We start from the raw sequence: 24,941 nt of genomic DNA on the forward strand, positions 1-24,941 counted from the left end.
GTAAAATCTTGTAGCGCTTTCCATTGACAAGCCGACGGAGTACCAGCGACAATGGCAACGAAAAGCTTCGCGACGGCTGTCTCTAGTTCTCACGAGGTTACGAGAAAGCGATTGCCTCTTTCTCTCTCTTTCTCCTTACTCCCTTTCTCTCTTTCACTTTCCCGATCCATCTTTCTTCGTGCTCCTTCTACGGTCTCTCCTCATCTATTCAGTCAACGATTGCAGATATTGCCGTACGTTTAAGTCACACGCCCCGGGATATTTCCGGACTTTACAGGAACAATTATAATAGCGTAGTAGCCGAAAGACGTGTGAAATTTTATTTGGCGCGATCAGACGGTCAATAAAGCGTGAAAATTTGACGAACTTAATCGCTCGATTGCGGTATCGCGTAAACCGCTTCTACCAATATCCGCCGCACTCTCGTTCATTCACTTCTTCTTTTCCTTCTCCTCATCCTCCCTCACATCTTTTTTTCGTTTTTCTCGTAGCCTTCTCATCCGTAAGTTCTCCACCCGATCGTATCTTCGGCGGGCCTTCCAACGCAGATTATAAACCGCCGGGATTTATGTCAATTCCTGGAATCGAGCCCAGAAAGAAAGGGCGAGAACGCCACGATGTTCTTCTTTCGCCTCCTCGCAATTCTTACCACCCCCTCGTTTCTTTCGCGCACCGATGCGTCGTTGGATTATCGCGGGAGGCCGATAAATCAAGTTCGCGCGAACAGATACGAGATGGATATCGGTGAGCGCCTTCGAGCGTTTTCAACACGAGAATGTATACACGCGTATATCCAAGCATTTTTTTAAGAGCCTGATTGTATCAACCATCTGTATTGAGAAAATGAATTTGCTGCTTCTCTGTTTGAATGAATATTTTGAGAGATTTTCACAATTTTTATAAGAGAAATCTGACATATTGATGATTGATACTTGATATTACATATTAAACGTCGCTGTAAAATTTGATACTTATAGATATTGCGAGTTACATGATCTGACACGCTTTTCAATTGGAAAATTCGGAGCATCATTAGATTATGAGCGGCTATCTATAATAGATCGATGTTCCATGAAATTCGATACAAAATGAACAGACATCCACGAATCCTACGCCGGAACTTCGTGAGTGAATCCTTCTACGTGGTCTCTCACGAGTTTGAACGCGTCCGGGGAGCGCAACAGCCGAGAAAATCTTCCCACAAAAAGTAACAGGTAGGTATCCTATTTCCATTGAGCGACAGGTAGAGCTCTATGCCGTACCTTCGCTCGTCAATACCCGTCTCACCCGTGAAAGGGCATCGTTCGGAAGGAAGGAATGGACCCGAAAATAGATTAATATATGCAAAAGTTCTATTGATCGACGATTTTTTCCCACCGGAACAAGTGAACCTACTGAACGATTCCTTCTAGAAGACTCCTATTTCACCTGCTACTCATCCTTCCTCTTTCTTTCACAAGTTTTTATAAACCCTGAGAGATTTAAACCACACGTATCTTTTCCCAGGACAAGGAATGACTATGAGAAACTATATATCTATGGCGAAAGTATTTCAATAACTCTCATTAGTTCTTATTCAAATCGATTATTATTCGTTATAAAAAAATTTGCGATATGATATGATTATTTTTTGCAATGTAATGATTTAATCTATGCCAAAGGAGGCAGCTATCAGATTGCTCAAGAGCTCGCTTGCGAATTTAAGTTTGTATTATATCTCGAGGACATCAAGAGCGCGGCTCTTCTCCTCAGGGGTCGCGATTGGAACAGCCGAAACCGGCAAGCCGGTCGGTTGCTTTATTTTATGGTTTTTCAAGACAATGTTCTCGCCGACCGTTTCTGCTCGCGGGAGCCCTCCGATATGGGCCGTACGCGTACACGGGATCCATTGTCTTCGGCAATTCGCTGCGCGATGCGGTGCGACCCTATCGACCTGGACGCTACTTTATTCCCGCATTAAAACGGATCCCCGGCCGAGAACGCTACGGAAATTTCGTTCCGAAATTCATTATGCGATCGTGCTGTGGACCACGTGAGCGAACATCGCTTCGCCGCGCTCGCACCTTGTTGACTTTTTTAACGCCGAGTTTGCGCGCTTTATTATGACGGCCGGAGTACACGCGAACGTGTACGCGCCGCTGTTTATCGCTTTGGAGTCCCGCACCTGTGCTCATGTGAGAAGGCACAATGTTTTAAACGAAGGGACGAGCTTGCAAATATGACGATTTTTTTAATTTATAGGGATAATTATTTCTTTCTTGCGTGTAAAGATGCAAGTTCAAACAAAAAAAATATGACATGATATAACATTTTATTAATATACTTATTTCTCGAGATAGCACCGATAATTTTCTTCAAGACAGAAATAACTGGTTGTTTGGTTATAAAGAAGATATCGCTTTGATTAAATGCACGCACACACACAATAAGAAAAAGAAACGAGTCAATTATATATATATATCAATTATTATATACGCAATTATATCATTAATTACGGCTTTTTCAGCGCACCGAATTGCGCATCTAAAACCATACTTTGATAATTCGCTTTCTTGCAAAAGCATTTAATAATTATATCTATTAATAAAATTAAGTGAAAGATATATGCATGTATATTGCAATTATATTAAATATTATACTCAAAATCTTTAATATTTTAATTCCAAAATTTTGTACTTTAAATATAAAAAATTAAGTGTAATAGCAGCATATACAAAATTTGCAATTTTTTATTCTTACAATAGAAGGTAAATGATTTTATGTTTTATTATTTATTTGTAAAAATATGAATAAAAAACGAAACTAATTGTCAAAGTGCAGTTATAAATAATTATGGTAAATATTAGCAAATGAAAAAGGCAGCAGAAAATATTAATATTTTATATAATTGCGCTAGTATAATGAGTAAATTCACTCACCGGTTGTTGTACTACAGCTAAATGTATGTTTTCCTAGCTGCACCTGAAAGAATTAATTAGTTAGTTCTTGGAGAATATAAATATCTTAATAAATATTTTATAAATTTGCAAGGTATATGTATTCATTATTATAAGATTATGTACATATTTATACAATAAACAAATAATTATACTTACAGGCTATAGTATTATACGTAATTTGCTCCACTTGCTACAGATCCCGCATTAGATTCCTTCACATCCTTCACTATCGAAGAATCAATAAATATCGAAAACCCGCATTTCTTGTTAATTACCCACACAACCGAACAAAAATCGACCCGCACATTTCTCATACACGCGAAAATCGCGGATTTACATTGAGAATTTGCTACGCAGCGGTATGCGCATTTCGTACCGTAACACATTCATGCACATAATTATCCCGACTATCATAACACATTCCGCGATTAGATATTGTATACACACACGTAACAAACAAGGCGAACGACAACCGTCTTGGCGATCGCGTGAATGTTGTCAGATACGAAATGTAAACAATTACATTTTATTTGTTTAAATTCTAACCGGCTGAAATTTTAACACGCTACATTTAATAAAAGATATACTAATACTTAGATTTTTTGCGAATATAGAGATTATTAAGCAAATTTATAGTTTCAAAATCCATATATTTACCGAGATTATAACCTATTTGGATTCGCGAACCGACCGCCAGACTATTGACGTTATTATTAGCAAACATTCGCGGCAAATCATAGGTTCTGATAAACGCCCGTTACTTTAATCAACACTCCCGACGGAAATTCGCAATCATTATGCATTTATATTATGCGATTAATAGGATGAAATGCATAATCACACAATTTACATTTCGCGAAGCATTGGTGCCGTAACGAATCCAACCGGAAATAACTCGTAAGGTAACGCTATACCGTACCGACCGCTAGGTGCGCTGCGCTGCTCTACCGACGCTACTAGTAACTAAACTTTCTTTCCGGGTGGATTTGCGCACTGTGCAGAACGTAAGTTGTTTAATTGTACATTTTTCTGTAGTAATCGCGTGATAAAAGTGCTTAATGATTGCGAACTTTTGTCGGGAGTGCCGATTAAAGTAACGGGCGATTGTCAAAACATATGAATTACCGTAAATATTTTCAATTAGCCACGTGAATTGTTTCGCGACCGGATCGTAGATTCAAAGAGGTTATAATCTCAGTGAGTATAATTTGATATGAAATTTTGATATCACAAATACATAAAATAATTCCTACATTCGTTTATAAGGATCTAAACGTGGTATACTTTTAACTAAATCTAACATTGAAATTTTAGGTAATCTGAATTAAAATAAATAGCGGTTAGCTGTGTATGTTTCGTACGTAATAATATTCAATCACCAAACGGTCGTCGTTCATCTCGCTTGCTCTAAGTGCATCTACAGGGTCGAATCTTCGATGGAACTGATGCGAAGTAGACCGAGGCAAATTCTACAACAAGTGGAGCAAATCATCATACATTTGTTGGTGATTATAATTATTTGTTCATTATTTAAATATATACATAATTGTAATAACGCAAACATACGCAATTACAATTTAATTTATTAAATATTTATGACCAAATGTTTGATAATATTTATTAAAATATATATTAAAACATTTATTGAATATTAGATTGAAAGCCAAATAATAATTACGATGCATACAATGTATAATATTTTACAGTAACTAAAATTTATATTGATTTTTTCAGATGTAACTAAAGGTGTATTTAGCTGAAGAAGTACAACAAATCGGTGAGTCGGCTTATTTATTATATTTACATAAATTATACAAAGATATTGATGTCACTCTCTTTTTACTTGTTAATATTTACTATAACTACTGAAAGATCGCGCTTTGGCAAACGTATAACGAGTTATCTAATTTATTAAGATTGCAAAGAATAGACAATCAGTACTCTATATTTCTGGAAGAGGTTAACTGAGGATAAAATAAAATATTAAACGTGTTCGTTCACGCTTCTAAAAAATACGTTCGAAGGATGCGCGTCGTTCGGTATCCACAAGATAAAATCTAGCGTTACTTCATGAGCTGCGGGTGATTCTTTATGGCGTGGGGAATCCGCGCATAAACGCCTTTTATCTCTCCTTTTGGCAACTTCGCAATATTTTTTCTCCTCGAAAGTGCAAGCGCTGACAGCCGAACTTCCTTGCAGGAACCCACTGTTTAATCGCGCCACAGAATTCCAAACTGAGAAGTTGATACACCTGTAGATAACTTACTTTTTCATAAACAGCACTGCTAAAATTAGTTATTATCATCCCGAAGTGAATTTATATAGTTCCATAACTGAAAATTTTAGAAATAATTATCTTACAAGCAAAAAATTACAAAACAGCTAAGTTTTTTATTTTATTTGCTTTGAATTTTTTGACACATAAAAATTTTAATTAAAAATTGATTGCTTTATATTTTTAAATTATTTTAATATTTATTAATATCAAATAACTCATTTTTTGGTTAAATTATTGATGAAGGGGAAACACTTTATCAACCGTTTATTCGTGCCAAATCCCCCACTCAGTGTTCTCGCTCTTCTCCACAAAAATCTCGCGCGTGGGCGGTCCTCTCGTAGGTGGAGTCGTTTTTGCGTGCACGCGAGTGCATTGTCTCTTATTGTCCACCGGATCGGCGTATCCACTTTCCAAAACTCTCGAGTACGCGCAGCGTGCAGGTTGGGTTTCTCGTTTTAGACGTCGCGGCGACCGCTATTGTTCGTTATCTCCCTACACATCTGCATGTGCTTTCCAAAAGGCTTAGAACTAACGGCGATTATATTATTCACGTTTTCCTCCTACGATCCGCTAATGTGTCTTCGTCGCTACTTGGATCCTCGTATCGTAGGCAGCGATCTGTTGGAGAAACAGTCAGGGCTTTCGATGATGAGAGCGTCGAGTCGCCATAAATGGACTCATCTTCCAAGAAATCGATATCTCTTATCGAACAATAAACTCTTAAACAGTTGTTAATTATTCTGATAACAATTATGATAATGAAACTTAGTGCGCGTTAATTCATGTTGCATCAAGATTAGCTAGTCATAATTTCTACTTTTTAATATATATAATTTTAAATAATCTTTTTTAATCAATATTGTTAAAATTACATAAATAAAAATTATATCAACAATTCTATCTTTTGCGCAATTGTCAGTAACAAACATGCACGTCTAGCCAATCTTGAGTTTCAACACGCGCGGGTTCGCAAAATTTACTCATTGTGAATTTACGCAAGCTGATACACCGAATCTTAAGGAGTGACATATACTTACGCATCTTTAAATTTCTTCTTCCCAAAAATAATGAAAAACGATAGTGTTGAAAAATGCGCGTCCGAGAGATTTATTAGCAGGTGTTAATGCGAGAAAATTCGTTGCGATTGTAAGAATTTACGTTGTTAAGAAGAAACGTTGCTGTTATATAAATCTTTGCGTTGCATAAAAGTACAAAGAGAGAACACAAAGATACTAGAACGAGCAGATAACAAAATATAACTCTTGCGTTAATATATTTTGTTCAAATCTCTATATATTTTACAATCAGGATTGTAAAACAGTCAAGATTTGAAAAATATTTTCGCATGTCAAAAAGCATTTATTAATGCATGCGCAACAATTAGATAATAACAATAAATCTCGAGCTGAACGCCTGGGTGTACCGAAGTGGGTGGCGATTACCGTCTTCGCAGCTGCAGCTACTTGTATTTTTCTGCGGCACGTTACCTCTCCTCTCACTATCTTCCTCCCGCTCGCTCCTTCTTCTTCGATCATTCATCTCCGAGTCCATTAGAAGCAACCCGACTCGCGTTATCGCTCGTATCAGAAAGTACGAGCACGTGTGTATCGGCGGCTCCTCAATCTCCCGCCTTTTCCATCCAAGTGAAGCTGGATCGCTCGCTTTGTGCCGGGAGGATTTCCGCTCATAGATCACTGTATAAATAATAATAGTACGATAATTGTGATATATCGTGATGTGTTACTGAGCACTCCGTTACACTGCAGGCTGAAAGGAAGATGTATGCAGCGCAAGGTGTATCTCTCTGCATCTCTATAACACAGAAATGCGCGTTCTACTTTTATTCTTTTTCTTGTTGCGCAAAGTACAAATCTTTGTTTGTTCAAAACGTAAAGTAATCGCGTCGACATTAATTTTTTTTTTTTTGCAAAAGAACGGTATATTCAGGTATCCGTCATCGAGCGTATTGAGTTATCTATCAGGCAACATATCTTAACGACGTTGACACTACGCCGGCGAACGAATGCCACACACCTCGTGACGGTTAACGTTAACGACTTAGCGATCGTACGGGCCGATAACCGGTGCGATCCAGAAAAGGGCAATTATCGCGGTATAGAGAAAGAGCGGCGCGAGGCGGGCGAGGCGAGGCGCCAAGTCGTGAGCTAGTTGTTAAGTGATTCCGATAACCTCTCAATCGGGAGACTCTCCGAGCGACCGGGAAGAAAAATCGCCGCCGAGATCGGCCCGTCGCCGCCTTCGCCAACGCGGTGCCGTGGAATAATTAACGGTGGTCCAGGCGACCTGGATCGGCCAAACGTATCTCTTCTTCATCCTCGTGGCTTCTCCTCCGTCTCGCCCCGCTATGCCCCCGCGACACGACGTTAACGGTACGAAAGATCAAGCAATCTAGAGATTTAATAGAAAATCTTTACGCCACATAGATTTTATTAAGATTCACAGCGAGATTAAAAAAGATTTGCATATTTCTTTCATAATATAATTAGTTATGAATTTATACAGATTTAATTTCAGTGTGCTTATTGCTTTTGTTGCGAATAGATTGCTTAATATACGATAAGCGAAAAATGGCGATTCTCATGGATAATCAGTTGACTTTAAGACAGTTGCTGAGAGCATTTATCAAATTTATAATAAATAAATAACTGTCGCGGCGTGAATTGGAACGCGTATCGTATTCTTTTCACAACCAACACTGCATACAAGCATCTGAAAAATCGTAATTGCCATAACTTACGGCGATTATTTATTAATCTGTCCGCCTTTTTTTCAAATCGTAAGCTGGTACTCTTTTATTTATATACCTAATATATATAATATTTATATAGTATTTTATTTATATATTTTTCTTTATAGTGACTGCGGTCGAATGTAAATTTCTGTCGAATTTTATCTCGGAGCACGCGATGACTTTGTTTTTGTTTTCTCGCAGCAGGCCGTAATTGTAAGTCAGGCAGGGAGCTCGTGCGCCGCCCGATTTTACAATGTAATATATTTTTGAATTCACGAGGACGCGGGCGCGTAACTGGTAGAAAAGGACCAAGTCGGGTGGCTGCTCGTCATCAAGAGCCTCCCCTCCAAACGATTGCGAGCAAAGAACCGTGACGGTAGTCGGCTCCCCGCAGATTTGTGGTTGCCTGATTGAAATAAACAGCCCCGCAGCATTCTCCGTCCGTGATCGTCGTTCCAGATCGCCTTATGGCTATCCTCCGGCTTCCTTATGGCGATAATAAGTTATGCCGCTGTGGAATATTGTCAAAAAAATACGAGTTTGCGGGTCGAAAAAATGGCGAGCGGATTAATAAATAATCGCCGCGTGTTGTGGCGATCGCGATTTTTCAGGTGCTCGTATGCAATACATTGTGACGAGAGTGCGATATGCGTTCCGCTTCGCACGTACCGCTCGCGTCACGGTGAAGCACGTTCATTCGCAAGCATTATCGCGGTGTAACAAAGTAACGCGAGGAGAAATAAAGTGCATTATCCAATTTCACGTTTTGAGCCGTCCTGAGCCGTCGTTTGACCAATCGTCCAGCTTCCTGAAGACCTTGCGAGACGCGCCGGAACGCTGGAACAGGACGCTCTCGGTGTCGGATTTCGTGTTTACTTTGTTTATGAGCGGCACGGATATTAGCGCCTTCGCGAGAAACTCTCGTGTTACCGATCTCCGCGGCCGTCACAGCCTTCGCCACATCGTCGTCGGCAATCGTGTAAAAACAATTAAAAGAAGCAAAGTCATTAAAAATGCGATCTCAGAGCAAGCCGTGTCCCCTTAAGGTCTCTCTCTCTCTCGCGTTTCCTTTCTCTCGAACGACAGATTGCCAAGGCGCAGCCTTGCGCAGCTGCGCCGCGACTTTAATGTAAAAGACACCACAAATTTTAATTATAATTATAATTAAGAATTTATGGTGGTGTAAATTTCCCCTTCTCCTTCCCACCCGTTAATTTTTAGCGCAGTTAACAACGTGATATACTGTTACTCACGCGAGATGCATCATATCTTCGTTGCAATAAACACAATATTAAAATTAAACCACTATAAATTTTAATTCGTAATTACGAGGAACGCAATGAAGCGTTTTACGGCTATTTAAGCGGCGTCTATTTAACTTTCGAATCGTCCGCTCAATGTTCCATAAAAATCGTCGATTCCCGCTTGAGACTGCGCCGCTAGGTACGACGCGGTATCCAATCATCCGACGAATTTCGCTCGTAGCGTTACAAACGAATCGCCGCGGCAGACGCTCTTGTCCGCCACCTCTCTCAAAGCCCAGCCTCCCTAAGGCATGCCTCGCTTCCGAGAGGCACTTGACTTTTAGAGGCGAACGAACGAAAGTTACTGCCCGGCCAGGACGGTTCTTTAACTTCACGCTGCTTTTACGCGGCGATACGTCAAACGACGCTGGACCACCTCGCGAAAGAGCGACGCAATCTGGTAGCAATGTTAATGCCCGGCCGTGGCATTAAAGAACGCGTCAGACTCCCCGAGACCCGACTAACACTCTGTGTATCCCGTCTACCGTTGTTGCCCTCGCAACAACGCTGTCCCTCCCCGTGGAAGAGGAATGAATCGGCTCGAAGCCGCTTTACATACCGCTGACGTTTTTTCCTTTGTCGAACGAAAAAATATTACGATGCGCCGATAGCAGGCGAGCCAGCTCGCAATGCCGCCTCGTTGTTTCGAGTGAAATTCTTCTGGCGTGAGTGTTGGTCGTTTTAACCCTTTCGCCACGGCCCCCGTCGACGAAGGAACTCACGCTGGCGTATGATCGTGTATAATAAATCGTGCGAGTGCCTTTAGACGAGATTTGAAGATCTTGTGAAAACAAGTGGCATCGGCGTGCACCGAAACACTTTTGTCGAAACACTTTTGACCTGTCGAAATCCCGCCTCGATAATGTTTTACATGCTTATTCAGTCGAGGAAACAAATGCCGGCGGACCACACCGGTGTTTGGGTTCCAACGCACGAAATCGAGAGTGCCCCGCTCGGTGGCGCGCGCTGGAACGCCGGGCGGAATTCCAAGAAGCCCGTGCTTTTTTTCTCCCTCTCTCATTCGCGGAGAACGCACGCTGCACTCCGCGGTCGGTTGTTCTGATTTATTAATTCCTGTTTTATTTCATCAAGATCAACGTGGACCGCTTTACAACGATGCGTCGTGGTTAACGAATAATATTACAACACTTGCGCTCGGCACAGAATTTATTGGCGTATAAATCCATACAGGATTCTTACATTTTGTCGTTTAGTATGGCAATGTCTATATAAATGTTTGGAAAATTTTTTTAGATAGTTAGGTTTATGGCCGAATAGCGTAGTGAAATATTAATTAGGCAGAAACAATGTACCGGTCATAGAGTGACGTAGCTGGTTTCGTCGCGCTTATGATACGCGTATTCAGCGCGAATTATGTGCGCTATTTTATCCGCACGGTTCGCTCGGCAGTTTATGATTGCGCTCGCTATATTTGCGTTGAATAGACCGATAAATACGCCACGCGAGACAATAGACTTATAGTTATTGTCACCGGATGTGTACCTGTATGCGTAAGCGCGGTCGCGATGTAACTGGTGCATTGTGGTTCTCGATTTAATGCTCGAAATTCAGCGGAAAAACTCGCGCACCGGTTCATTATGCCGCAATGGCACAATGCGCAGCAATAAAAGACAGCGTTCACGTGGACCCCGTTACAGCAACTGTATAACGCGGATAGCGGTATGATTGTAACTCTCTTTACTGCGATTAATTGTACAATAAACTAGATAACGAGAAGTTAAATTAAACATTTGAGAACGATTGCGAGAGAGCGAATTATCTGTCGCACGCGAAAAGCTGCGCGCTCTCCTTTCGGCGAGCGACAGTATTGCGAGTACAGTATCAGCTCGACACTCGCAGCTTTCATAGTTTGATGACGAACGTGTGCGAATTTTTATCGGATTAATTGTATGGGCGCACGGAGTCACTTTCTCCTTGCAAAGATAGATGAGAGCGGAAGAAAACAAATTTTTTAAAAGCATAGAGCATTTTTAATTATAAAATATTTGTTACGTTTATGTTTCATAATTAAATATCATTACATTTGAAAATATCATAAAATATTTAACGCAAAACTATTTTGACGAAATAATTTGGTTTTATTGAAAAGGAGAACTTGAACGTTTCACATCTGCGCCGTGCCGATACCGTGTTCTACTTTTTACGGCGGCTGTACGGATCTACATAAATCCGCCCGCGGGAATAATCGATTCTCGATTTCAACGAGCCCGCTTTGAAACGCGCAGCGAGTTTCTCAGAAATATTTCACGACGATCGCGAAAACGTGCCGTTTTCGTGATAGCGGTAGGGCCTCGAGGATCGCACGTCGCCAGCCAGTCTCGAAAGGGGTTATTGACGGTCCCCGAGCAGCGGGCCGATAATTAACCGCTAATTAATAGCCAGTGTAAAACGACGCCCACGTTTTCTCTCTCTCTCTCCCACCCTCGTTTCGCCATTTTCAGGCGGATGCGACGAACGAGCGCCACTTCTCTCTCGTTTCTTCGCTCTGAGATTTCTGCGAGCGCGAGAGAGGCCGCCGAAGATAAGATCGCTTTCGATACGCTCCGTCGCTCGGAGCTCTAGATCGAAACGGTTTTATCCGATCGGCAGATTCTTATCCAACGATTTTGCACGGCCGGAAGGTGCATCGCCGCGCCGTATAAGGTCATTTGTACGATCGACGGTAGCCCGATGCCGACGCCAGATCCCGCGGTGGCTCACGTACGCTCACCTGTACGTGTTCGGATTACGCGTATCGTGCAGGTACGAATTTTGCGAAACTTCTCGGGAATTTTCGGCGTACTTTTGCTTCCTCGATCCCTCATCCAGCCAGCGGTACATCGTCCGACTCTGCGATTTCGTTTTTGCAGGTTGATAAATGCTTAACCACGCTTGTTTGAAGATAAATTCCGAGATCTTTAACGTTTCGTAAAACATCACGATTCTCCGTGCAATTTTAAATGCGCGAAATATCTGCGGTACCAATCGGAGTGAGTTTTCGGCGAATTTCAAAGCCGACGCGTTCTCCATGCCGATCTTTCGCGTCTTTATGGCTTCACAATTATGCAGTTCGCCGCCTAACAAATTTCTACTCATTTGCGGATAAGTGCGAGTCTTAACATCGCGTAAAATATTACGATTTCTCGTCTAATAGCGAACTTTCGGGACGTTCCCGCTGATTCCACGGTGCCCGCTGAGAGCGAAAAGCGTCTGTAAAGCGACGACAGCCCGACTTGTTTGCTCGGCGCACGTATTGTGGTCGTCTGGTAGGTGACATCAGCATGCACCGTTGCCGATGACAGCTGGAGACTCGAGGACTTTGCCGTAATGACGCTGTACGCGCAGTATAATTGTACACGAGTGTTCATAAAATACCTTCGAGATCTTATCGCACACAACGTTGAAACGAGCGCGCCTCGGAAAAGCGACCGGTCGGCGACGGTGTTAATTGCCGCGCGATGGCAAATTTAATCAGACCACCAGAATATGCGCTCAGGCGTGGAAATACTTGATATTAGCACAATCAACGGGCAAATTGCTTAGAGAGAAAAAAAAATGTTAGCCGAGTCCTGACTATCGCATGGCAATAAAAATAATTGCCATCATTATTATGTCGATTAGCATTAACATTTTGACGGCCACGAAGGATTTAATTACCTATTATCGACGCAATATTAGTAATAGGATCAATAGTGTAAAACTGGTTTTGAAGTATTTGTTATCTTGATTCACGTTATAAATGTTTTTCCATTCGTTACATTATGAATATTTCCTTGAAGTATATTATCTCTCTACGAAATATTAGTAAAAATAATGTCTGGAATTTAATAGATTCCTCAATTGTGACAAATTTATTCCAAGCCTTATCAATTGCTTTATTATTTATTTTGTGAGAAAAAAAAGTTAAAAGAAACATCTCATAACAAAAGTTGCACCTGCACAAAATTTCTCAATTTCCGTTTTCATCGATGATAATAAAGAAAAGAATGGTACACTCCAGCGTCACGGGATGCATGGCCACTAACGCGGTAATTTATGCCAATTTGTTTGGTCCCGTCGTCCACGGCGGAGTCACATTCGCCGGCTCCTCTCCCGCTTTTGATTTGTGCCCTCGTTATGCGCACTCCGCTGGAGTCGCGCTGCTCGGCGGAGCAGCGCGCCTAATTTCGTATTCCCGTACGCGGCGGGCCACGAGCGCGTAATTCCGCCTTAACGAATCTCGGTGCATCCCGCGAGCGGTCAGTCCGGTAGGTAGCAGCGCGGCCGCATCAGCGGCAGTATCGACGACTCGAAGAAGAAGAGGGATACGAAGCGCCCGACTCAGCGAGGAAGGATGAGAAAAAGAGAGAGAGAGAAAGAGAGCAACGGCAACGAGAAAACGAAAGAAAAGAGTCAAGGAGAGCTCGAGGGAGGCCAAGGAGGCGGGGGAGGCGGTAAAAGGGGCTTCCTGTTCGGGGGCTCGTTAAATCCCGTCCCGGGCATCCTGAGCGTTAACTCTGGCCCAATTAGCATACACAGCGCAGGCTACATCGCGGAATACACCTGCTTCTTGCTCCTCTTTGGAGCGTCTCTCTCTCTCTCTTTCTTTCTCTCTCTCTCTCTCTCTCTCTCTCCTTCTTCTTCTCCGCAAGGCGCGCAAGAGTACGCGCGAGTTCGGTTTCGCTCCCGCGCGCAGGTTGCACAGCCCGGCGCAGGTGCCCCACCTGTTTCGTCGTGGCGCGTACGTATATACGCGCCGTGTGTACGATGTAGCACCGATTTACGTCGCTCGTCCGAGAGGCCACCGTTCGCGCCGCGTCGCGTATGAATGCGTGCGCTCAACGGAGGAGAATATTGAGGACCGATGGCGAGGGCCGTTTGCGGTCGCTGCGAAACGGAGACGCATGTCTGCAGCGAGAGATCCACGGCGGATCTCTCTCGCGCGCGCCTCTCACGTCGCAGTCAGTGTAATCGGTGCCTTTGGCACCGACAGGTGGATCGAATTCATATTTTTTTGCGACGCGGCACAGCGGTGAATTTTCCATCAGCTTATCTCTCGCCGATTTTTACCCTACTTTCCCCACAGCGAGATTCGAGCGCGCAGGTGAATATGAGAGGCATGCGATATCTGCGACAAATTAAATCGGCGGAAAAGAAGCTATGCTTTCGCGCAGGTGTCCCGCCTTCATGTAACGCGCGTACAAGCGATCGTGTGCAGGTTGCTAAACAGGTGTATCGTCAAGAAATATATAAATGAACACTGGCGCCGAATAATAGAATAGATGATAATGATTTTCGAAGTAAGGTTCTCGCTGTAAAGTCGGATTTTTATTGTAAAATTAATCATAGAGTATATTATAAATATACTATATAGATACTTAATACATTCTACGTTAAAAGAAGAGCTAAGACGCTAATTGTGCGTAAGATTTTCAAGAATAGCGATAATGCTGTTGAATCATTTTATTATTTTATTCTTACGTAAAACATATATTCTTTATAATTTGTATTTATTAACTTTTCTGACATCCATTATTTTCCGTGATAATAATTAATTCGACTTAACAAAGTCATGACCGAAACAACGTAAAGTTCTGAATATGAGCCGCTTAATTAGATGTTTCACTAATGACATACAATGATGATTGAGATAACTAAGCGGAGCACTGATTGAAATTTTGTCGAGTTAAGGAAGATAACATGTCCGGGGTACGCCTCTCCACAAATTGCCGTAGCTTGAGCAGGTGCTCATCTGTCTCGCCGCATAAAAGAATCTTAAGACGTACAATGCAAAGGAAGGAAAGAGCCTACCCAGGCTTGCCGTAAGAGAACTCAGGAATTCGCAACAGGTGCCGCGAATCCGAGAAATGGCGAGTGAAGACGAGTTAGTATGCTGCAATACTAGTTTTGCACATCAATATTCGCCTTTTTTATTTTATTTATATTCCATAAAATTCTACACACCGTGAAATACAGTAAAATAAATCGGATGTGATAAAATGTGTAATTTTATCACATTCAATCATACAATTCGTAATATTATAACAGAAATTTATCAATATTATAAATTAATGCAAAATTGTTACTTATTATTATGTTACATATTATGCTACATAGCTATACACACGAATCATTGTATGAAGATAAAATTTTTCAAAACTATCACAGAGAAAAATCTCAGATTTATGCAACGTACGTTCCTAATCGTCAAAGCGATAAGCGCGATGCACCTGGCCTGTTCTCTCAGCGGAAGGTGCGTGCACCTGTTTTACGGCATAAAATCATCTCGAATCGCGCGTCGTACGAGACGAAGAAAGTGCAAAGTGCTCTAAAGAGAACCTAATAAAGAGACAAAGAAAAGTTTATTCGCGCAGAGTGCACACTCTTCAACTTTATTTCTATGTAGCTTTAGATAGTCGTGGACAGATGAAAAATTATAACAATGAATTATAACATATCTCTGATTGGCAGACGGCCGACAACGGCCGTTTTCACAGCCGAATACGCGAGAACGGGCTCCACGAAGTAAAACGAAGGGAACCCGGTTGAAGGGAACCCAGTTGAGGTTGAACTCGGTTGACCCCGCTGTGTTCACCCACACCGGCGGGGCCCGAGGCCTCGTTCGAGTCCTCTCCGTCTCTTCTTCCTCTCGCTCGCTCACACCTCGCTACGCCCTCTCGACGGTTTCAACCTCCTACCCCGCCTCCCCCCCCCCAACCCATTCCGCTTCCTCCCGTCTTCTCTTTCTCGGGCGCGTTTTAAGAGAGATTTTATTTGGTCCTTTTGATTCTTTAATTCTTTCTTCTTCTCTTTCCTCTTCTTCTCTTTCCGTACGTCGCCGAGGCACTCGCTCTACAGGTGTCTGCCGCACCTACTAGTCACGGAGGGTAAAGAGCGAGGGGATGGTAAAGATCTGGAAAGAGAAGAGCCAAAGTCGCCCGTGGTAGCGACGGCGGCGGCGGCGGCGGCGGCGGCGGCGGCGATGGCGAGGACGAAAAAAGGGCAAAGTGGAAGCGGAGAACCGGACTGCCCACAAAGGGACCTAATAATGAATCATAATGAACGCGCGGGCGCGTATAAGCGCGCAATGGAGCCGCGGATTTCGCGCTGGCGGGTGGGAGACGGGCGTCTCACTTTCATATGCAAAACGCACAGTCGCGCGCGTACATACGTTAGTTTCATTACACAACAAGGAAACGTAAGACCAAGCTAAGTAAGTAAGAACGAGCCGGCACACGATTGCCGCAGTAGCCATTGTTCCAGCCGAACAGTTGGCTCGTAATTCCTTCCGCTACCGAATGTTCGACGCTCCGCGCGCACCTTTCTCCGCGGCGCACCTGACTGATATCGTGAAAATCGATCAAAAGTGCAAATCGGGGCTCGAGAGGAGAGCAAGGAGAAGAGAAAGCGTCCGTGAAATTCTCGGGAACAGAAATTGCTTTGCTCTCCTGGCAGTACTGCAGATTTGTCAGCACGCAGGCTGGAGATAAAAATCTTGACGATCCTGCGAAAAAAATATGTGAGAAATAAAAGCGGCTGAGGCTGACGCGTTAAACGAGTTGAACATTATTGAATGAAGATTCTGCGTGTCTAATAGGGCCTTTCGCATGGGAGGTTTATATAATCGTTGTTCTCAGTATTGTTCGCGCGAGCGGGACTCGGAGATTTTTACGAGATTTCGGCTGCGGACGAGCGGATGGATTCCACGTTACGATAATACCGATGATGCATGGGTTAATACGCATTGTGAGCGATTATCGATTGGCTACGCATCTCGATACCGCCCTTGCTGATCGGCGAAAAATAATTTCAACGCGCTATAAAATCCGAAAGAAATTGTCCCGGTGCTCAGCACGTCTTCCTCAAAATACGTAAATGTAGTCCCACGAGAGGGATTATATTTTCAAAAATATTTTAAATATTTTACACGTGAAATTTTATTTAATATAAATTTATATTTATATTTGCTAGTTTTTGCTTTATATTTGCTGTGTTTGTCCTCCTTATCGGTAGCACCTGCTGCTCTCGTATAAAAGTTACACGGCGTTCTTCAAGATTGCCCGACAATTTTCCACATCCCACAGGTGACGCACAGGTGACAAGTGGCGCATGCACGCGTCTCTTCACACACAGCACGCTGTTCGTACCCGCAGCGTTTAAGATTACGTTAATCCAATTCGCAGCCGCGCAACAATGACGGAGGAGCAAATATTCATTGAGAGTGAACCGAGTGATTGAAATGCTCGAGCGATACGTCTGAATCGTAAGAAAAATATCATTTTTCCAAACATGTGCTGTCTCTGACAAGAATGTTTGAATGACAGATGATGCATGATGCGCGATCGACGACGTCGCGCCGCGCCGATTCCGGCCTGATTTATTCGAGAAATATGCGAGCGTCGCTGTTTTCCCCGAGCGGGCCCGGTAATTGGGGGCCCCGGTACGACGGTTCCGCGCGCGGTGTGCCCGTCTCACAGGTTACACCGCGCGCCGAACCGTCGTACCTCCGGGCCACACTTAGCACCTTATCCACTTAGCCGCTTCTCACGACTGCTCCTCCTCATCTCCTCGCGCCTCGCCGCGGCGTGTCTCGTTTTATAAGGATTTTTGCTCCGGGGGACGTGACACTGTCATGCCCGGGCGAGAACGAGAGAGTCCGTAGCGAGGGCGAACGCGGGAGAGAAGCCGCGGAAGGCAGATTCGACGAGGATCCGTGAGACCCGTCGTGCTTTACCCGACACCTCTCGCCTCGAGTTGGTGGGGGGGCAGGCTAACAAAAATCTTGGGATTTAATTTTCTGCACCCTTACTCGCGCGCACTCACCTCGGGCTAGCGCTTAACACGGACGGCGATCTTCCTTCCGACGTCTCTCGTTCGATTTTTTTATGCAATATTATTATTACAGCGCCGCGGCGTGAAAGACTGTTCTGTTTTCGCTCGACGTTGCGCTGGATTGTGATATTAATCCGCTTTCAATCATAACGAAACGCATTAACATTATGCAAATATTAGTTCGTCCAATTACAAACACTTTTCTTATATTAAAAATAAGTGATTTATAATACAAAAGTAAAAATGGCATGTTTGGCGAATATATATATTGGGTGTTCTCATATTTTTTAAGTTTTAATTTATTCCGACGCGCGCAGAGCAGATGCATTTTGGACACGAGTGAATTGCTAACGAGGATGAAAGTGAGAATTACTTTTTCACTTTTGAGGCTCGCGCGCACGCGGCGAATTCACTATACGCGCGCACGTCTCTCTCGCATGCTGGAATCCATTACAGCGGCAGAGCTCGCAGGAATAAATTTCCATAATATTTGGCAGGTTGACACGCCTCGCGAAGGAACTGACCCCGCTTCGGGCAACGATCATTCTTGCTTCGCTCTCTGCACCTCCTTGCGCAATAAATGTCGTCACTCGATTATTATTATGAAGTAACTATTTATAGCTGAACATTTTACAGTTTACTGAAAAATACTTGTTATTCATTTTCATCGAAACTTTCTTTTCTCTAAAGAAAATTTTTAATATAATACGATGCTAATATTACCCAGAAAATTTTATTTCGTTTAAATGTAACAAGATTTAAAAAAATAGTGAAAACGCAAACTTTAAGATGATCAATCTTGTAAATCAAAGTAAATAACATTATTAAGGGGGAGGAAAGGTAATTCAAAATTCTTACGACTCATTTATAAAATAGTCACGTATTACAATTTGAAAGCGCGAGTTTATCATACTTCATGCTTTATGTACAAAAAACAACCCGTTGAAGAGCGTATCATTATAGCATCAAGATATTCATAATCATATTCCCGAGCGAGAGCCAAATCGCGGGTACCGCCGTACCCGACAATGGGCCCCATGGGCCCGTCGGGATCGACCATGGGGTGAATTAATAACCAGAAATGGCCCCCGCGAGGCCCCCTCGATGCCGTACCCCTAATTATCCAGCCGACTCGGTCGCGCGCGGCCGCGGAGAGGGACCTTAATGCTCCTCTCGTGTGGCCTCACAGCGCGATATAAGCGCGTCGGAGTTCGCGAGTACTTCAGACGTACGCGTGGGCCGGACGTGCCGGGCATGCGGCCCGTTTCTCGGGCCCCGTTCGTTGTGTTCAGATGTTAATAATGTTAATGGGCCGGAGGTTAAGCTTATCTGTCATGCGGGGCCTCAATAGAGAAACTGCGCTCCGCGCTCGTTCTCTTCTTATTCCGCATCGTACACACCTTCTTTTCCTGCAGGACTCCTTCCGAAGGCCTGTAAGGCTCCGACATGCCGAAAGGACTGAACCGCGTGCTTGAAACACCAAGCGAACGGTATTAATCCCGGCGTGAATCCGCGCGGCTTTCGAATGCATTAAGTGAGCATGACGCTTGTAATAAAAAAAAAAAAAAAAAAAGAAAGAAGAAGAAAAAAAGAAAAAAATGGCAGTCTCGCGTACATGCGAACGAGCACGCGCCCATTCTCCGCGATTACATTATATCTATCATGCCGTGAAGAGTTTAATGCCGGGCTCTATAATGTAAGCGCGCCATCATTAAGATTCGCATACGTGGAGTTCGTTGGGGTAATGGCCGTTTATTATTTAGCGAAATATCGATATTTTCTTATTCGCCCGGGGCGTGTGGCCCGCGCCGATCGCCGAGTTCCGGCGATTCGGCGATGGGCCCTTTGATCGTGCGTACCTTTCAAGCACGAGCCCCGAGGCGACGACGCAACCTCTGGGACCTCGACGGATCCGCGACGGAATGCGCGCTCTCGTCCAGACATTTAGTATCGTCGGAAATGACGCGAGCCGAAATGACGAGAATTTCAATCGTACAATATTATTCGCCTTCGAGTCGTTTCGTCGTGAGAGTTGTTTATAAAATGATACTAAAATACTGATTATACATTCAATATCGCAACTTTGTGAAAATTTTTCACAAGTATATACTCGACATGCTAATTACATGATATAATATGATCGCTGCAAATGTATCAGTACGTAATCCCGCATGCGTGCCCATTAAATTACATAAGAGTGAGAGCGCGCGGAGCCTTATGCATTCCACCTCCAGCATTCCACGGGGCTGTAGCATCTTGCGTGCGGCCTTGAGGCCGAATTCGCGCCAACGTGCCTCACGTAAAGCCCTTCAAGACACAAAACGCATTGCAGACAAATAGCTTGCTAGTCCTTTTAGCGGCTCAAAGAGCGAGCGGTGCGAACATAATGCCGAAGACGCATTAGTCTTTGCGTTCCAACCAGATCGTTTAATAGTGATCATTATTTATACGGCGAGTACTCTAATACCGCACCATATCGCCATGACCGGGGCTAAAGATAGATATTATGTGTACAATCGTAATGTTTATTACCGTAATTATGACCGGCCGGTTCTTTGATTGCCTACGATGTCATAAGCGCTTAAAGTTACATAGATTACATAGGGGTGTCCGTTGCGGCCGCGTTTATCTTGGCATTGTATTCTCGATGCGTGCGACTAAGCAACCTAAAACTAAATGTGTAGCTTGAGGCAATAATATCTTAAATTGACAGACTAGAGAGATATAAATTTACGTTATCGGGATATAATCTATTTTGTTTTTAAATTACGTATTAAATTAAATCACATAGTTGCGCAATATAATTGTACGATAAAATTGCAATTACAGTAACTAAATACCGTAATTACGATAAGCAGAAGTAAAAGTGTCGCGAAAGAAAATATCGGACGCAGATTTATTAGTGACGCAGCATCGGACAGGCTAAAATGCCCGGTCTCGAACACGATCCGTCTTCTCGCAGATCGCAGATCGCGCTTAGCCATTGGCGCGATTTATGCACTGCGCTCGCGTTAACCGCTGGATTATACGCGGCATGAACTGCATCCTAGGCATCGAGACACACGCGAGACTAATGCACGCGGCTAACCACTGCCGGATTCAGGGAGAGATCGCTGATCGGCAACGCCCCCCTCTTTATCTCCTCCACGGAATCGCTTCGTTTCGTAGGGAAGGAAGAGAAGAAGCGAACCGAGCTTTGAATACAGGCTTGCTCGCTGCAGGTGCGCCGGTGTAGCGGTAGCTCGCTTTTTGCGCGTCACGCATCTTCCTCCAACTTTTTTATAAACGCTATAAAAATGTCTTTTACATCTTCTACACTATTTGCATTGCAATCTTCATGATGCACTTTTTTCAATGTATTTTATAATAGATTACATAAATCCTGCGTAGCGGTAAAATTTATCGGTCCAAGTAAATTCAACGTGCTGCGCACGTCGGCTCGCGTATATAACATTTATTAATTTCAACATAAATAATATTTAACAGCACCGAGTGCGAAACGCGCGAATTATTATTATTATTCATAACCATCGTTCATATTATTGCCGACGCGCTGAAAAAAAAAGCAGCGAAATCGGTCGTTGCCCGTAAAAAAAACTTTATTAATCTTGTTAATTTTAAGTGATACTTAAGAACGCACCTTAATACGAGATTATAAATAATCGTCGTTTTGCACCGGCCGGGTCTCCCGGCTCTTTTCTGCAATTTACTTCTACGTGCACTAGCTGTCCCGGGCGATAAATCAACCCGTTCCCGTCCTCCCTTCAGCAACTTCCAGTGCGCCGTTCGTTCGAGGGCGCAGCGCGGGGGACGCCGCGCGCTTCCTCGCCGACCCGCAATCAGTACGCACTAATACGAATAATCCTAGACCACATGCTGGCAGGTAATTAGAATAGTGAGGGATGTCCACGAGCCGCGCGGAGTCGTTAATCGTCGTTAGCGGTGTCTGTGTACAGGGTGGGGCAAAATTATCGTTATCCGCGAGACGCGTTATAGCGGAGAGGAGTGAAAGTCAAAGGAAAAAAAAAGAAATAGGACAGAGATAATTTGATGAAGCGTGTCATTGTGGCGTCGAGCGTGAAGACCGCTCGTGATGACGGGCGATCCTGGCGCGATTACGTACGAGACGGGTAGGAAAAAGTGAGCGCGTGATTGTTAAAAGCTGTCGCAACACCGCCGGTAGTTTCGCCATTAATCCGACACGTGATTCTTTTTCCTCCGCGCACGAAATCGCATCCGTACTTATCACGAATGTGGACAAATGGCGGTCGTTGAGTGTGAATCGTCTTTACGCGCGCGAGGAAGCAGAGGCCGGGCTACGAAATACGATATGTACAAGTAGTGGCCGTCTCGTGGCAATGATAAAGCCGATGCGTACCGGCTTATGAGTGTACAATGAAAATTAAACGCGGCTTAATTTAAGAGACATCGTTACGCGGACGCAAATATAAATTCATAGAGTTAGCAAACAGCTCCATCGCGCCACTTCTCCTAGTCATTCGCAGCTCAGCCAAAATGACGCGAGGCACAAAGGATTAACATGAAGCGTGAATCAGCCTTAATCGGCAAACGACGCCCGTCCCTCGCGCTGCTCCTCCGCGCGCAATTGTGTTCCCCGGCATGCCAATATCTATCGCGATATATCAAGCGAACGGCTCGCGATCGCCCCGGCACCAGTTCCCAGAAGAGGAGGCGGACAAAGAGGCGAGAAGAAAAATGAGAAGCAACCGCGGTAACAACGTTGCTAAAAGCTGCGCAAACTCCACGGACACGCGGCCGCTCGCGGCTCCGCTATTCGCCGGCGATATTTTATCGAGGAAATATCGCCTCCGCCCGTCCCACCCGCCGGCGAGGGGAGCCTTCAGGTGCCAACGTCGTCGACCGCGTCGGCGCGGCGCGCGTTACGGCGACAATCTAAAGGACATCCTTGACGATCGATTATCCGGCCGTGCGAGCAACGGGGGTGACATTCGAGCCGGGGTTTACTTCGCGGAGGGGAGCGGGAGGGAAGATCCCGGCGGCTCGTCTCTCATCCGTGGAATGCATAATCAAGATTTCGCGGACCGAAGCGCGAGAGCGCGCGCGCGCACACACTTGTTCCCCGGCTGCCTGTTTTGTCTCGTGCCCCGATGATTTTAAATTACGCCGGTATCGCCGGACGATCAGTGCCACGGTCGCGGAGGTACCTGCTGGACCGGGCTAAGAACCATGAGTACGGCTCTTTCCAGGCGAGATACCCGCGATACCAACGACGTAGTCGAATCCCCCGAGAGCCCGCGCAGCTCGTCTCGCTGTCGCGCGTGCATGAGAATATTGTTTTGAGATGAACGCAGGAATTCCTGATTTCCTGCGCTCTCTGTTTTTCTTCGTCAACTGCTGAGATCACTTGGCGAAATATCTGTATTAGCATTTGATAAAACGCGTATTCGTATATCGTAATTATACAGAAACTGCTGAAGTGTAATATCATATGCATTAAAGTGCACGTTTTCTTAAAAAGTTAATAAATTATATAATTTATATTTCAAATCATGTTCATTGGAAAGTTCTAAAAATTAATCCAACATAAATTTGTATTTGTAAGATAAACGAGATAGGAAAACGATAGTAATCGCGCGTATGCATAACGATAGGATGACAGTATTTTATCGACTTTTAGATCGGATTGAAAGCTGAGGAATGCTGCAACGCCGAATTATACAAAATATTAATTATAGTGTACGATTTTAATGTCATTTTCTCTCCACGCACATCTTTCGCATACTTATACACTTTGTTGCACTTTAATAAAACTGCATTCTCCGATCGCTGTCGAATCGATACGTCCCTGAAAAAGGATGCTGGATACTCCCAGTTGCCGTGGTGGGAGGCGGGGGAGTCGCGAGTAAGAGAGGCGATCGAGTTAGGTATGTTGTTTAAATAAGAGCAACGCGAGTCGCCCAAGGGCGAAAGTTGTTGCAGCTCGCTCGGCCGGTGCAAACCGCGTGGCACGCTCTCGTACGTGCTGCGGACCAGCAAATATAAATGCGTCTGGTATCGGAGACAAGTGAAACGGAATTTTCGGCGCCGAAGGTCACGTCGAATCGCATCACGATGATGCATACCAATGGAATTCATTTCGATTCTATTTTTTTTTTTGTTTTCATTCACTTGCGTGATTAAACTACTAATTTCAGGAATGTTGCGCTATCGCATTTCTCATATTTATAAATACCGTTCATCAACAATGATGAAATTGTGATAAAAAAATACGTGATATTGCAAAATTAACCGTAGGAGTAATCGACAGTAGCAGGCGCATTGAGAGGTGCGGAATATACATTAATATACATTAGATAACTGCGTAACGGAGGCCGCTCGGATATGACACGTATTCCCGATAGTCGGAGAATAAATGTTAGTGTTAGGAGAGACAGGCGGAACGAAATTTTCGACGGAGCAGAACGTGCCGAGAGCAGTCACGATAGATCGAGGCTGGATTATATGCAGGTATTGGAAGTATCGGCCTTGTGCGCGCGTTGGATCTCATTGGATCGTCCTGATATATCGATAGTCATTCGTTACTGCTACCTGTCGCGCATACCTGAGCGGAACCGCGCGCATGACATGGATCGCCGTAAAAATCATCGGTGCGTGGTCGGGAAATAAAAGTTCGAAGAATCGAGAATCATTTAATTCATCGTCATTAAAGCCTCCTCGACCACGCGACCGAGTGCAGCGGGTGAGCGATGAATCTACGCCGATTCGAATCTATTGAGACGAGAAAACTCACGCGATTACGCGTCTTTCGCCGTTGCACTTCTCTATTCCTTAATCACGCAGCCAGCGGACGCGGCAAGAAAGTAAGATTTCATTAT

The 24,941-nt window shown here is 44.0% G+C and overlaps 1 protein-coding gene and 1 long non-coding RNA gene across 6 annotated transcripts in view; one reads left to right on the plus strand and one right to left on the minus strand.

Annotated features, from left to right (window-relative positions):
• LOC105676573 (aminopeptidase N-like) overlaps positions 1 to 24,941 on the minus strand; it is a 227,141-nt gene that overhangs the window by 50,040 nt on the left and 152,160 nt on the right. For 2 of the 4 annotated variants that reach the window (XM_067351869.1, XM_067351867.1), the window contains exons 1-2: positions 3,096 to 3,464; positions 2,919 to 2,961 (exon numbers count right to left, since the gene is read on the minus strand). The exons of 1 other annotated variant lie outside the window; for it this stretch is intronic. The gene's annotated coding sequence lies outside the window, so the exon portion shown is untranslated. Of the gene's footprint in view, positions 1 to 2,918; positions 2,962 to 3,095; positions 3,465 to 24,941 lie in introns of those variants that run through there. One more of the 4 variants, XM_067351870.1, reaches the window with a different exon arrangement.
• Positions 3,897 to 24,941, plus strand: part of LOC105676576 (uncharacterized) — a 93,992-nt gene continuing 72,947 nt past the window's right edge. The window contains exons 1-3 of one of the 2 annotated variants that reach the window (XR_001101409.2): positions 3,897 to 4,136; positions 4,254 to 4,444; positions 4,674 to 4,716. This is a non-coding gene — a long non-coding RNA (uncharacterized lncRNA). The remainder of the gene's footprint in view (positions 4,137 to 4,253; positions 4,445 to 4,673; positions 4,717 to 24,941) is intronic. The other variant, XR_001101410.2, reaches the window with a different exon arrangement.

The sequence above is a fragment of the Linepithema humile genome, chromosome 3, assembly GCF_040581485.1.
Source record: "Linepithema humile isolate Giens D197 chromosome 3, Lhum_UNIL_v1.0, whole genome shotgun sequence".
NCBI classification, from domain to species: domain Eukaryota; kingdom Metazoa; phylum Arthropoda; class Insecta; order Hymenoptera; family Formicidae; genus Linepithema; species Linepithema humile.